The 10,740-nt window shown below is 45.0% G+C and overlaps 1 long non-coding RNA gene across 1 annotated transcript; it reads right to left on the minus strand.

Annotated features, from left to right (window-relative positions):
- Positions 1–5,346: 5,346 nt before the first annotated feature.
- Positions 5,347–7,936, minus strand: LOC119897232. The gene is made up of 2 exons (XR_005443381.1): positions 7,025–7,936; positions 5,347–6,120 (listed from the first exon to the last, which is right to left on the minus strand). It is a non-coding gene; the product is annotated as an uncharacterized LOC119897232 (long non-coding RNA).
- Between the last annotated feature and the right edge of the window lie 2,804 nt (positions 7,937–10,740).

The following is a 10,740-nucleotide window of genomic DNA, read 5'->3' on the forward strand; positions in this document are numbered from 1 at the left end:
CCCACTGTCCTAAATTACCATTAGAACTGCTAACAGGATCCCCTGGAAATTACTGACCACTAGAACCTCCAGAAGACATATGATCCTTGATTTATAAGACTCGGGACGGGTGTTGAAAATGTTCTAGCTGCTGCTGCACTGATAGGGTTTCTGTACTTTAACGTAAACAAAAGTACCCAGAAGGCAGCGGCTGTGGTTCCTCGACCCTACAGACACTTTTTCTGACACTCTTCCTTATAACTGTTGAGCAGCTTCCAGTTAACCGTGAAGATGGAGGACTGTTTCTGGGTTTAGTGGAGCTGGATGGTCCTATGGGAGTTCAGCTGAGACTGTAATCCTGCAGAGAGAGGCCGCCAGACCAAAACCACAACACAGAGAGGGAGAGCGTGAGCGGGAAACTAATGAAGCTAATCAACAATCCAGAACCAGAACCCACACAATCAGGACGTGTTTCCAGAACCACACTCTAACCACAAAGAGCGGGGAACACAGGAACATCAGGGAGAGTTTAACCACAGATTTACAGCCTCACAGTTTCCAGCTCGCCAGGGCTGTTTCTCCCACAATGCACCACACACCTCTCACTACTACTGTACACCTCAAACGTGACTGAGAGAGAGCTGCTGCTAGTTCAGTCAGACACGTGCACAAGGATGCACTGTCACAGAATAAAGCCTGGAGGAATACGATTGGAAGTTACTAGCCAATCAGCTGATGTACAATAATTATATTACTCCTGCTTTAATTTACAGTAAAAACAAGAAAGTGAAATGGTGGAATTCCATAAAATAAAGAGAAGAATATGGATCAAATAAACATAAAATTGTTTTTAAAAACTGAATGTTATAAATAAACAACAGGTTTAAGATGTAAGACACATCTGAGTTTAGTGTATTAGCATGTTAGCATTAGCTACTAAGCAGTTAACACCAACACAGTCTCACTCCCAACCCATCACATACGGACGCTTGGTCAGACCCCTTAGTGTCACTTGTTAACACCCTGGGGACCCTTTAATGTCTTTTTTGAAGTGTAGGGCTCCACGGTACTAAGTACGCAACGTCCTGTTAAGCTTTCAAAAATAAAACTAGCAGTTAACGTTGTGAAACGGCGCTAGTTGGTGACGTTTAGACACCAAACGAACTTGGAACAGCGTTATGTGACTTTGTGTTTCACACGGGGAACAAACACCGGCCTCCTGACTGAAAGCCTGATTTCTGGCCCAGCGGTCCACCTAAACCACCTCCTTACTTTCTGTTAAACATCCTATACTTACCTGTAACCCTTAGGGTTAAAAACTTATGCTACAGAGCTTCTCCCAGTGCGTTACATATGTGATGTCTTGGGAGTGAGAACGGGTTGTAAACACAGCGTACAGCTGAGGCTGATGAGTTCTTCAGGTATTTGGTCACAAAGCAAAGTGTTGGACTCACTAACATGTTGACCTGATGATGGCGCTACATGAAAAGTCAAAGGATCACCACAGTTCTTCCAGTTCATCCTGAGGGGACACGAAGGTCTGAACCACATCACAGCACATCAACAGTTTTTGGGATTCTGTACTTTGCTGCCCCCCAGGCTGCAGACCAGTTGTGTTTGTGCCGCTCGGCTCTCAGTGTGAACGTGTTGAAGTGTGCAGCGGCCTGCTCTGCAAGGAAAGCGAGCGGCTGAATGCAGCGGGAGGCTCTGCAGACATGCAGCGCAGCAGGGATTTCCAGGGATATGAGCAAATTTTCTGCTTCATAACTGCGAGCGTGGCCACAGCGGAAACGGCAGAATTGGATTTAAAACCTCAAACATTTTATGAGTCCACAAAGTCAGTCTCCATTTCACGCTCGGTGGAGGAGCTCAAAGTTTCTGTGTCCGCGTGACGTCACGGGTTAGAGAGCCCACGGATCAGCGTAGGAATCACACATGGCTGCTTTTAACTGGAACACTGTAACCAGTGTTTGTGCTGCTTTTCAGGTTCAGGTTTTAATGAAATGTTTCCATGTTGGTAAGCTCTTCTGCTGTGTATGAGGTCTAATAAACTCTGAAACGCTCAGCCAAAGGTTAGACAAGCACGTTTTTACAGCAGCGTCTGGGAAATGTCTGAACACAAGAAACTCTGCGTATAAGAGTCTGATGAAACACATGTAGCCCGTGGATTAGATGCCACGCAGGACACAATTACTTCAGGGGTTCTTGTAGCTCCAGCTTTATTCTGACCACATGTAACGTTACAGGTCAGTTTACAGATTGGTATGCTACTGAGTCTTTCTAGCAAGCAGCTCAAATACCCAAAAATGTTAACAGAGGAAGAGGAAATAAAATAAAATACAGAGAAATACAGTAAAAATACGGCAGTGGGCTATGACTATCGACAGAAAATATAAAATTAATGATGTTAACAACCATAAACCCACTTACATCAACATCAGTGTATAAAATGTACAAATAACATGCTGGCACCTCCCACCACTACTCAACTGTCTTTGGCAGAGCGGGGCAGTGAAACGCCGCTGGCCAGCGGGGAAAAGCCGAAGACAAAGCCGGAGCAGCGCTGCAGCTTTTGGACAAATAAACACCCGTAGTCGGACCAGATTCTGCTCTGACAGCTACGCTGTTTGCTCATGGGAGGAGCTCAGAGTAAACTGCTTTTACTAAATTAGCTTTTTACTTTAGTTTTTGGAATTACAACGTTGATTTATCTTCACTCGAGCTAGCGTCCGGGCACACCCGGTTCCACTGTTGTCAGAGCTCTGTTGGACTACTACTTCATCCATCCATCTTCAACGCTTATCCTGCGTACAGGCTGGAGCCAATCCCAGCTGACATCGGGGCGAAAGGCGGGTTACACCCTGGATGAGTTTACTGATGCTGTGACGTCCTACATCAGCTTCTTGAGGACGGCTGCATTCCAACACGGACCAGGGTGAGTTATAACAATGACAAACCCTGGTTCACAGCTAAACTCAGACAGCTTAGGTTGAAAAAGGAAGAGGCGTTAACGTGTACAGGTTTAGGATGGAGGTGCGAGAAGCTAAACGACTGTACTCAGAGAGACTAAAGAACCAGTTCTCTGAAACGACGCCACTTCTGTCTGGAGGGGGTTCAGACAGATCACAAACTATAAACCCAAAGTCCTCCACTCCATCAATGATTCTCGCCTGGTAAATGAGCTGAACCAGTTATACTGCCGCTTTGAGAGTCAATCGGACACCATCCCGTGACTCCTCCGCTCAGCTTCAGCCTCAGTCCACCACTTCTTCCCTCCTCCTCAAGCTGGCCAGCGCCACCCCCTCCCCTCCTCTCTCCATCACAGAGAGGGAAGTCAACGGTCTTTTCAGGAGGCAGAAACCCCTCAAATCAGCTGGGCTGGACTCTGTCAGGATCCTGTTTGTGGACTTCAGCTCTGCTTTCAACACCATCATCCCGGCCTGACTCCACCTGCAGGTGGATCATAGACTTCCTGACGCACAGGAAGCAGCACATGAAGCTGGGAAAACATGTCTCTCACTCCATCAGCACTGGTTCCCCTCATGGCTGCGTTCTTTCCTCCTTCTCTTCTCCCTGAACACCAACAGCTGCACCTCCAGTCACCATCTGTCAAGCTCCTGAAGTTTGCGGATGACAATCTTCCTTCTCTTCTGGACCTGTAAGGACAGATTGCAGCTGACTCCTCCTACCCAGGACACAAACCATTTCAGACTCTCCCCTCTGGCAGGAGGCTGCAGTCCAAAACCTCTCGCTACAAAAACAGTTTCTTCCCGTCTGCAGCCTCATTAACAAGGTCCAGGTCCCCCACTGACACTCCCCCCTTGCAAATGATATAAATGTCTCTGCACATGTAAATACTGTTTCATCTCGTGTCGGGCTCAGACCTGGAACGTCGCACATATTTGTTGTTGATTGTTGATCTTTGTTGTTGTATATTTTTATGTTGTCAGTTTATATATTTGTACACAATATTCTCTTCCATTGAGTTACTTCTGCACGGCACAGACCCAGAATAATGCACATGTATATCTGCACGTTGTTCTTCTATTTCATATTTATATATTTCTACATCTATTTATGTCAGCTGTCTGCGTGTAGCACCTCATCACCACAGCAAATTCCTCGATTGTGTAAAACACTACTTGGCAATAAAGCTGCTTCTGGACAGCCAGTCCATCACAGGGCCACACATAGACAAACAACCACTCACACCTAAGGACAATTTAGAGCCACCAATTAACCTCGGCCGCATGTCTTTGGATGGTGGGAGGAAGCCGGAGCACCGGAGAGAACTCACGCAGACAACATGCAAACTCCACACAGAAAGGCCGGGAACGACCGAGGTTCGAACCCACGATCTTCTTGCTGTGAGGCAACAGTGCTAACCACTGCACCACCGCACCGCCCTTACTACTTCATATTTATATAAAAAAGCGAGGAGGTTGAATTACCTGGTGAGTTCAGAAAATGTGTGTCTGTAACTTTATTCCAGCTGTCGTTGTACTTTACTGTGAGCAGGTTAGCGTAGCATAGCCCTGATCGATCCCAACTCCATTCAGAAAACAAACGGTTTAGAAGTTGTCGTCCTGCTGACAGACCTGACAAAGCATGAATTCATATGTTTAACAAATCTGCATCATATTGTAGTTATTTCGGCATCAGTTTGATCCGTTTATTTCTATTTAATCACAGCAGAATGTTTCCTTTTCGGTTCATAGAGCTGTAGTAATGGTGGGCTGCGTTTATTCGCAGTAGTCCAGCGATGAACCCCCCGTGAAGAAAACGTTGCGTGGATTAAATTTGCATTTGATCTGAATGCACAGTTACATACACTCAATGTGACAGTCCAGTCACTGAACTGCTGCTGTCTGACCTAACAGGCTCTAACAAGCACACGATCACTTTCAAACTGGGACCATTGCAGCCAGCAAAACATCCCACTCCTGTACCGGCTGTTCACCTGTTTCAAAAGCACCTCATCAGAAGAGGTCCAGTAGCTTTTCCAGCGGTGCAGAATGTAAATGAGGCAGCTCATTTCCACATGCTTCCTCCCACCGTCATGAGAAGCTGCAGTACATTATGTAGATGAAACGAACGCACCTGCAGTTTGACTTTTAAAGCCTTACACCTCCGTCCTCCATCAGGCAGAGAGGAGCCGAGTTTACAGACGAGCCGATGGGATTAGAAGTAGGTAGATGAGTGTGTTGTCCTGCTCAGGCTGGACTGAAGAAACAGAGTGATGGAGAGGATGGAGAACATGGAAACATGGCTTAAAGGGCCGTCACCTCTGGGCGGTTTGTTGGCTTACGATCAGTAGTTTAAACCAGCGACATATTCAGTGGAATTATTTGGCCCATAACAAACTAATGACTCTTACCACAAATATCTTTATTCAAAGTTAAACCTGCAGCTGTCACATATTTACAATCACTTTTCAAAGAGTGTGATGTAAAGCCATATCAAAGCTTTAGTCTAGCTTTAAACCCTGCACAGACTCCTGGCTGCGGATTAACAGAGTCAGTGGTCGGCCAGATGAAACCGCCTGTTGACTTTTTCCTGCCTGAGTTTCAGGATGCACGACGGGAGAAATCAGGTCAGGGTGTCTTTGCAAAATTAAAAACCGTTATCCCAGAAAATCTGAGGAAATATTTATGCTTCTTATCACATATCTAAAGAGTGAGAGAGCGAGATGCTGCTGGAGTTCCTTTCAGTTCATGGTTTGAACTGACGTGTCATCCTGTTAGTGCCGCACCTTCAGGCTGCACTGTAGAAAAACGGATGCTTTCATATTCAAATTCAGCGAGACACTCTCTCTCTTTTCTTTCAACACCTCTCCCCATCTCTTCTTTTTCACATTCACCCCGTCCTCTTTCTCTCTCCAGGAGCGTATGTAGGTCGAATAGCTGTGTTAAATGTAAATGTCTCTCATGCAGAACAGAGCAGCCTCCCTCAGCCCCTGAATGAGAAATGAAATGAAACACCTCCAGCCACTTCAAGTGAGTGTGTGTCCTGATGTGACCCCGTGGAGGCTGAAGCCGCCACCCGCCCGGTCCACGGTTCATCAGCTTTAATGAAGGTTTGCGGGGGCGGGCGGGGTCGCATCTGCTCAGGTCACACAGGTACGCCTCTGCACAGGTGTCACTGTGGGAAAGAAAAGAAACGCACCTGACAGAGTGACCAGAGTGAGATTAACGGCTCAGAGAGGACTGGTTTGTGATTGGCTGGAAGGTGGTAAAATTAATCTACAACTACGTTAATCTCAAACCTGCTCATTTGTTACAGTATCTCTCAAAAGTGAGTCCACCCCTCACATCTTTGTAAATATCTGATTTTATCTACACTGAAGAAATGACTCTTAGCTCCAGTGTAAAGTAGTGAGCGTGCAGCTTGTATAACAGTGTAAAGTAGTGAGCGTGCAGCTTGTGTAACAGTGTAAATCTGCTGTCCCCTCAAAATAACACATCACACAGCCGTTAATGTCTAAACTCGTGTTAATATTTTGTGTGGCCACCATTATTTTCCGGCACTGCCTGAACCCTCTTGGGCATAAAGTTCACAGGTTTCCACTGAAGGGACTGTCCTCACTTTTGTTGCCAGCGGTTTAGACATTAACGGCTGTGTCATGTGTTATTTTGAGGGGACAGCAGATTTACACTGTTACACAAGCTGCACGCTCACTACTTTACACTGTTATACAAGCTGCACGCTCACTACTTTACACTGTTCTACAAGCTGCACGCTCGCTACTTTACACTGTTATACAAGCTGCACGCTCACTACTTTACACTGTTATACAAGCTGCACGCTCACTGCTTTACACTGGAGCTAAGAGTCATGTCTTCAGTGTCGTCACATTTACAAAGATGTGGGGGGTGGACTCACTGTAGGTCTCAGTGCCTTTGAAGGTGCTCTGTGGACCTTTCTAGTAAACTAACAAAGTTTCTGTTAATATTCAGCGTGATGTCCAAACCTCGCTGTGTGTTTTGTGAAAGTCATTTTTTCTTTTTTTTTTTTTTAAACCTGGATTATTTACATCCATGTTTACCAGCTGACGGTCTTCTTCTTCTTCACTGCCTTTGTTGGCGTATTGCTGCGTTTCGTGCTGCGTCACCGCCACCTGTTGATCAGTGGAACAGCATCAATATATCATTTTTCAAGTCTTCGAGACATGTCCGGAGCAGAACTTCAAGGCGACGGGCTCAATTCACGTTGACACTGGTGAATAGGACAGTGGTGTGCAGGTACACAGAAAACAGAGGCAGATTCAAAAACCAAGGACTTGTAGTTTTGAGATGTAACACGTTTTACATTAATGACTCACTAATCTAAATCTGCACAGGAGGAATCAACTAATCATTATGTTACTCCTACACGCATGAATAAATCCTGATATTTACAGGGGACAGCGATGCGCTGCTCAGGTCCCAGTTGAAACAGCGTGTTAATGGAAAGCAGCAACACTGAAGTGAAAAGGCCTCCGTACTCCTCCAGATCACACTTTGATCCCACTCAGAGCCAAACCACACTGCAATAAAGTCAGTGAACCCGAAGCTGCACAGAACGACTTCTGAGAGAGCAACCAGCCGCCGGCGGGGAACGTGAGTGAGTCATTACTCCCTCTGGAAACAAAGGAGGATCTGCAGTCTTCCTCTGCAGAGGGTCAGAGCGCACAGAGGAGTCACGTCCAGCCTCTCTCCTCTGAATCTCAATGAGCTGCTCTTTTTTTCTTTTTTTTTCGATGGCGAGCGTGCGACCTTAGATGACCGCCAGAGTTTTTACCACCAGTTCGCCGTGAGGCCGCGGCAGCAACACCTCCAGAGAGCAGCAGCAGACAGAAGTTCAGGGGATCTGTGGCCTTTAACACTTTGTGTGAGACTCCAGATGATGAAGATCCCTGTCAGGAAAACTAATAAGAAAACATACTCAGGCCAGAAGAGTCTGTGAGCTTCGTATTATCAGAGCTTTTTAAAGATCGGAAGGAAAATTAAACTACAGACGGACTCCTCTGAGGAGCATGAGAACATTCCCATCAGCTACGAGCTGTCAGATTTACATATTTCTAACAGGATATTCAAGTCGCAGCTTTGACCTTATTGTGGTGCCATTAATGAATCAATTAATCAAATATAGGAGATGATGTACGGATACCTGGATGACGTGAAATGGACGAGATGATTGGTTGTTTCTTGCATAAGAAATGTTGCTGTTCCTTCTCCCAGTGCAGGAGGAAAGGTCAGGAGGCCCCCTGTTCTGGGATTATGGGGCCCCTGAATGAGTTTATATCAGTCTGTTGTTGAGATGTCTCACTCCGGCACCAACAGACATCTTTCACTTTTTCACACTCGATGAGATTATCGTGTACATTTCACTTAAACCAGGCTGCAAAGCTGCGGTTTTACTCCGTGACCTCTTCTCTGATGAATTCCTGGTGGTTTCAGACCGGCTGGTAAATGTCATGTGAGGTCAGGTGTGAGGTCAGGTGTGAGGCTGCGATGTCACCCTCCTCCTCCCTCTTCAGTCCGCACGAGTCCCCAGCTGACCTCTGGGTAAATTTACATTCCAGCGGGCCGAGCGGAGGCGCGGCCGTCTGAATGTAAATGTGGAGCTGATTGCAGAGTCTCTGTGACGGGCGAACACAGGCGGCGTGTCCTCAGCAAGGTCACCGGGACCTGAATCAGAAACAGAGACCAGGTCTGCACAGGGAGGGAAAGAAGGGGGGGGGGTGATCTTAATGGTTGGTATACGTTTTTTGCATTTAGATTAGCGTTTTATATTTTCCATATTTTTAAATGTTTAATATACAAATGTTTAATGGATTATTTTAATATTTTGTAGTTTTAGTTTCATAGTTATTAATTATAATTATTGTTTAATTCATTACTTTTTTAAAATGTATTTATGTAATGGCACCTTTTAATTCCTTATACATAAATTAGATGTATTATTCATTTTACTTGTTACATTTTTAACTTTATTTTAATTTATTAAATGTAATATTTTATTTTGATAGTATTGCTAATGTCAGTTGTATGTTTTAATATTTTATTGTATTATATTTGTATACTTATTTTATTAATTTATTTAAAAGTTTTACATTTTTATTTTTCATTCTTATTACATGATTGTATTATATTTATTAATTATACTTCTAAATATATTTATTTTCTGTCTTTGCAGCATGAAAGCAACTCAGTCCATCTTTAAGGTATAATATTGATTGTAGATCATTTAAAACCAACAGAACTCACTGTCTAAGTGTTGCCTCCTCTCCTTTCTCTCCATCCTCGCTCGGTCTCATCCTTCTGCTGCTCTTCATCAATCAATCGATTAATTTCTTTTCATCTCCTCCTGGTTTGATGTTTGATGTTTGGAGGTCGGCTCAGGTCAATGTTTCTGTGTTTTTCTGCCGTAACGTTTTATCTTCTGCCCCCGTTAAACTTTAGAGGAACTCAACCTAGAAATGCATCAATCTGATTGGTTCAGTGGGCGAGCGAGCCTGAAAACATTTCTCTCTGTCCCTGGATCACCTGCACCCCCCGAGATGGACTGAGCCTATATTTCTGCACAGAGCTGAGGGTCGGCTCAGGACAGACGTGTGGAGGGAAAGTTTGAATTCAACCAAAGACACCCTGAACCTTCAGATGTTGAACAGAAAAGGTTTCGGATCCGCTGGTTAGGGTTTATTTCTATTTAAATCCAGTTGGGTCAATCACAGTGTCGGCACAAAACGACCACACTAAACCTGCTGTGGTCCATACAGTGCGTCACGGTTTTGGTGGAACCGGACCAACGTGGTCTGGTCCACCCGTCCTGCCCTAAATCCTCCCCTCATGAAGGTTATAATCTCAGACAACCATTAAAACCTTCACCTGAGCTGTGTGCACCTTCTGACTTGAGCATCCTTTCTCCTCCTTTAACAATAAAAGTGGAGATTTCATTTGGTTATTTTTAGGCACTTTGGGGGAAAAAGGCTCATGGTTAGGGTTAAAAACCAGAGCTTACGCAGCTTGAGTAACCTTTGCAACTCCACAAAAAACAATCAATGTCGACTTTTTGTTTCACACAGAAAATGAACTCTCCTGGGTGGAAGTCCGGTTTCCACTGACAGTTTTTCAATCATTGGTGAAAGTTTAAGATTTTGGAGGTGAAAGTAAAAATGAAGCTCCTTTAGCTGTGAGCTTCACACACAGCTGATGTTTCATGTACGGCAACGTTCATTCATCGAGCCTGTTTCTGTTTATTTCTTCCTGTCCTCCGCTAAAGCTGTAAAAACAGAATCTATTACTTCCTCTTCCTCTTCTTCTTTGAGTGACAGCTCCCAACCTCTCACCTTCACCCCCGTCTCTCCTCCTCCTCCATCCAACACATGTGCTCTTCCTGCTTTCACCTCCTCTACTCTTCTTTGTTTTTTCGTCTTTTCCCTTCTTCTCCTTCCCTCATGTCCTTTCCTCCTCTCATCTTTTACTCCTCGTATCCTCTCCTCACCTGTCCCTTTGTCCTCTTATCTCCTCTCTTTGTTTCCTATCCTCTCTTCCTTTTCTCGTCTCCTCTCCTGTCCTCTTTTCTTATCATCTCCTCTACTTCTTTTACTTTCCTTTCCTTGTTTCCTCCTCTTACTCCCTCTTCTCATCTCCTCATTTCCATTTCTGCATCCCCTCTTCATCTTTCCTCCTCTCGTCTCGTCTCCTCTCATGTATCCTCCTCCTCCTCTCCTGGAGCAGTAAAACGTGTCTGCAGCTGCACATCTGTTCTCTCGTTACC

This window comes from Micropterus salmoides, unplaced genomic scaffold, assembly GCF_014851395.1.
Source record: "Micropterus salmoides isolate LMB-PRFRI ecotype aquatic unplaced genomic scaffold, ASM1485139v1 Ms_hic_scaffold_1, whole genome shotgun sequence".
Classification (NCBI taxonomy): Eukaryota; Metazoa; Chordata; class Actinopteri; order Centrarchiformes; family Centrarchidae; genus Micropterus; species Micropterus salmoides.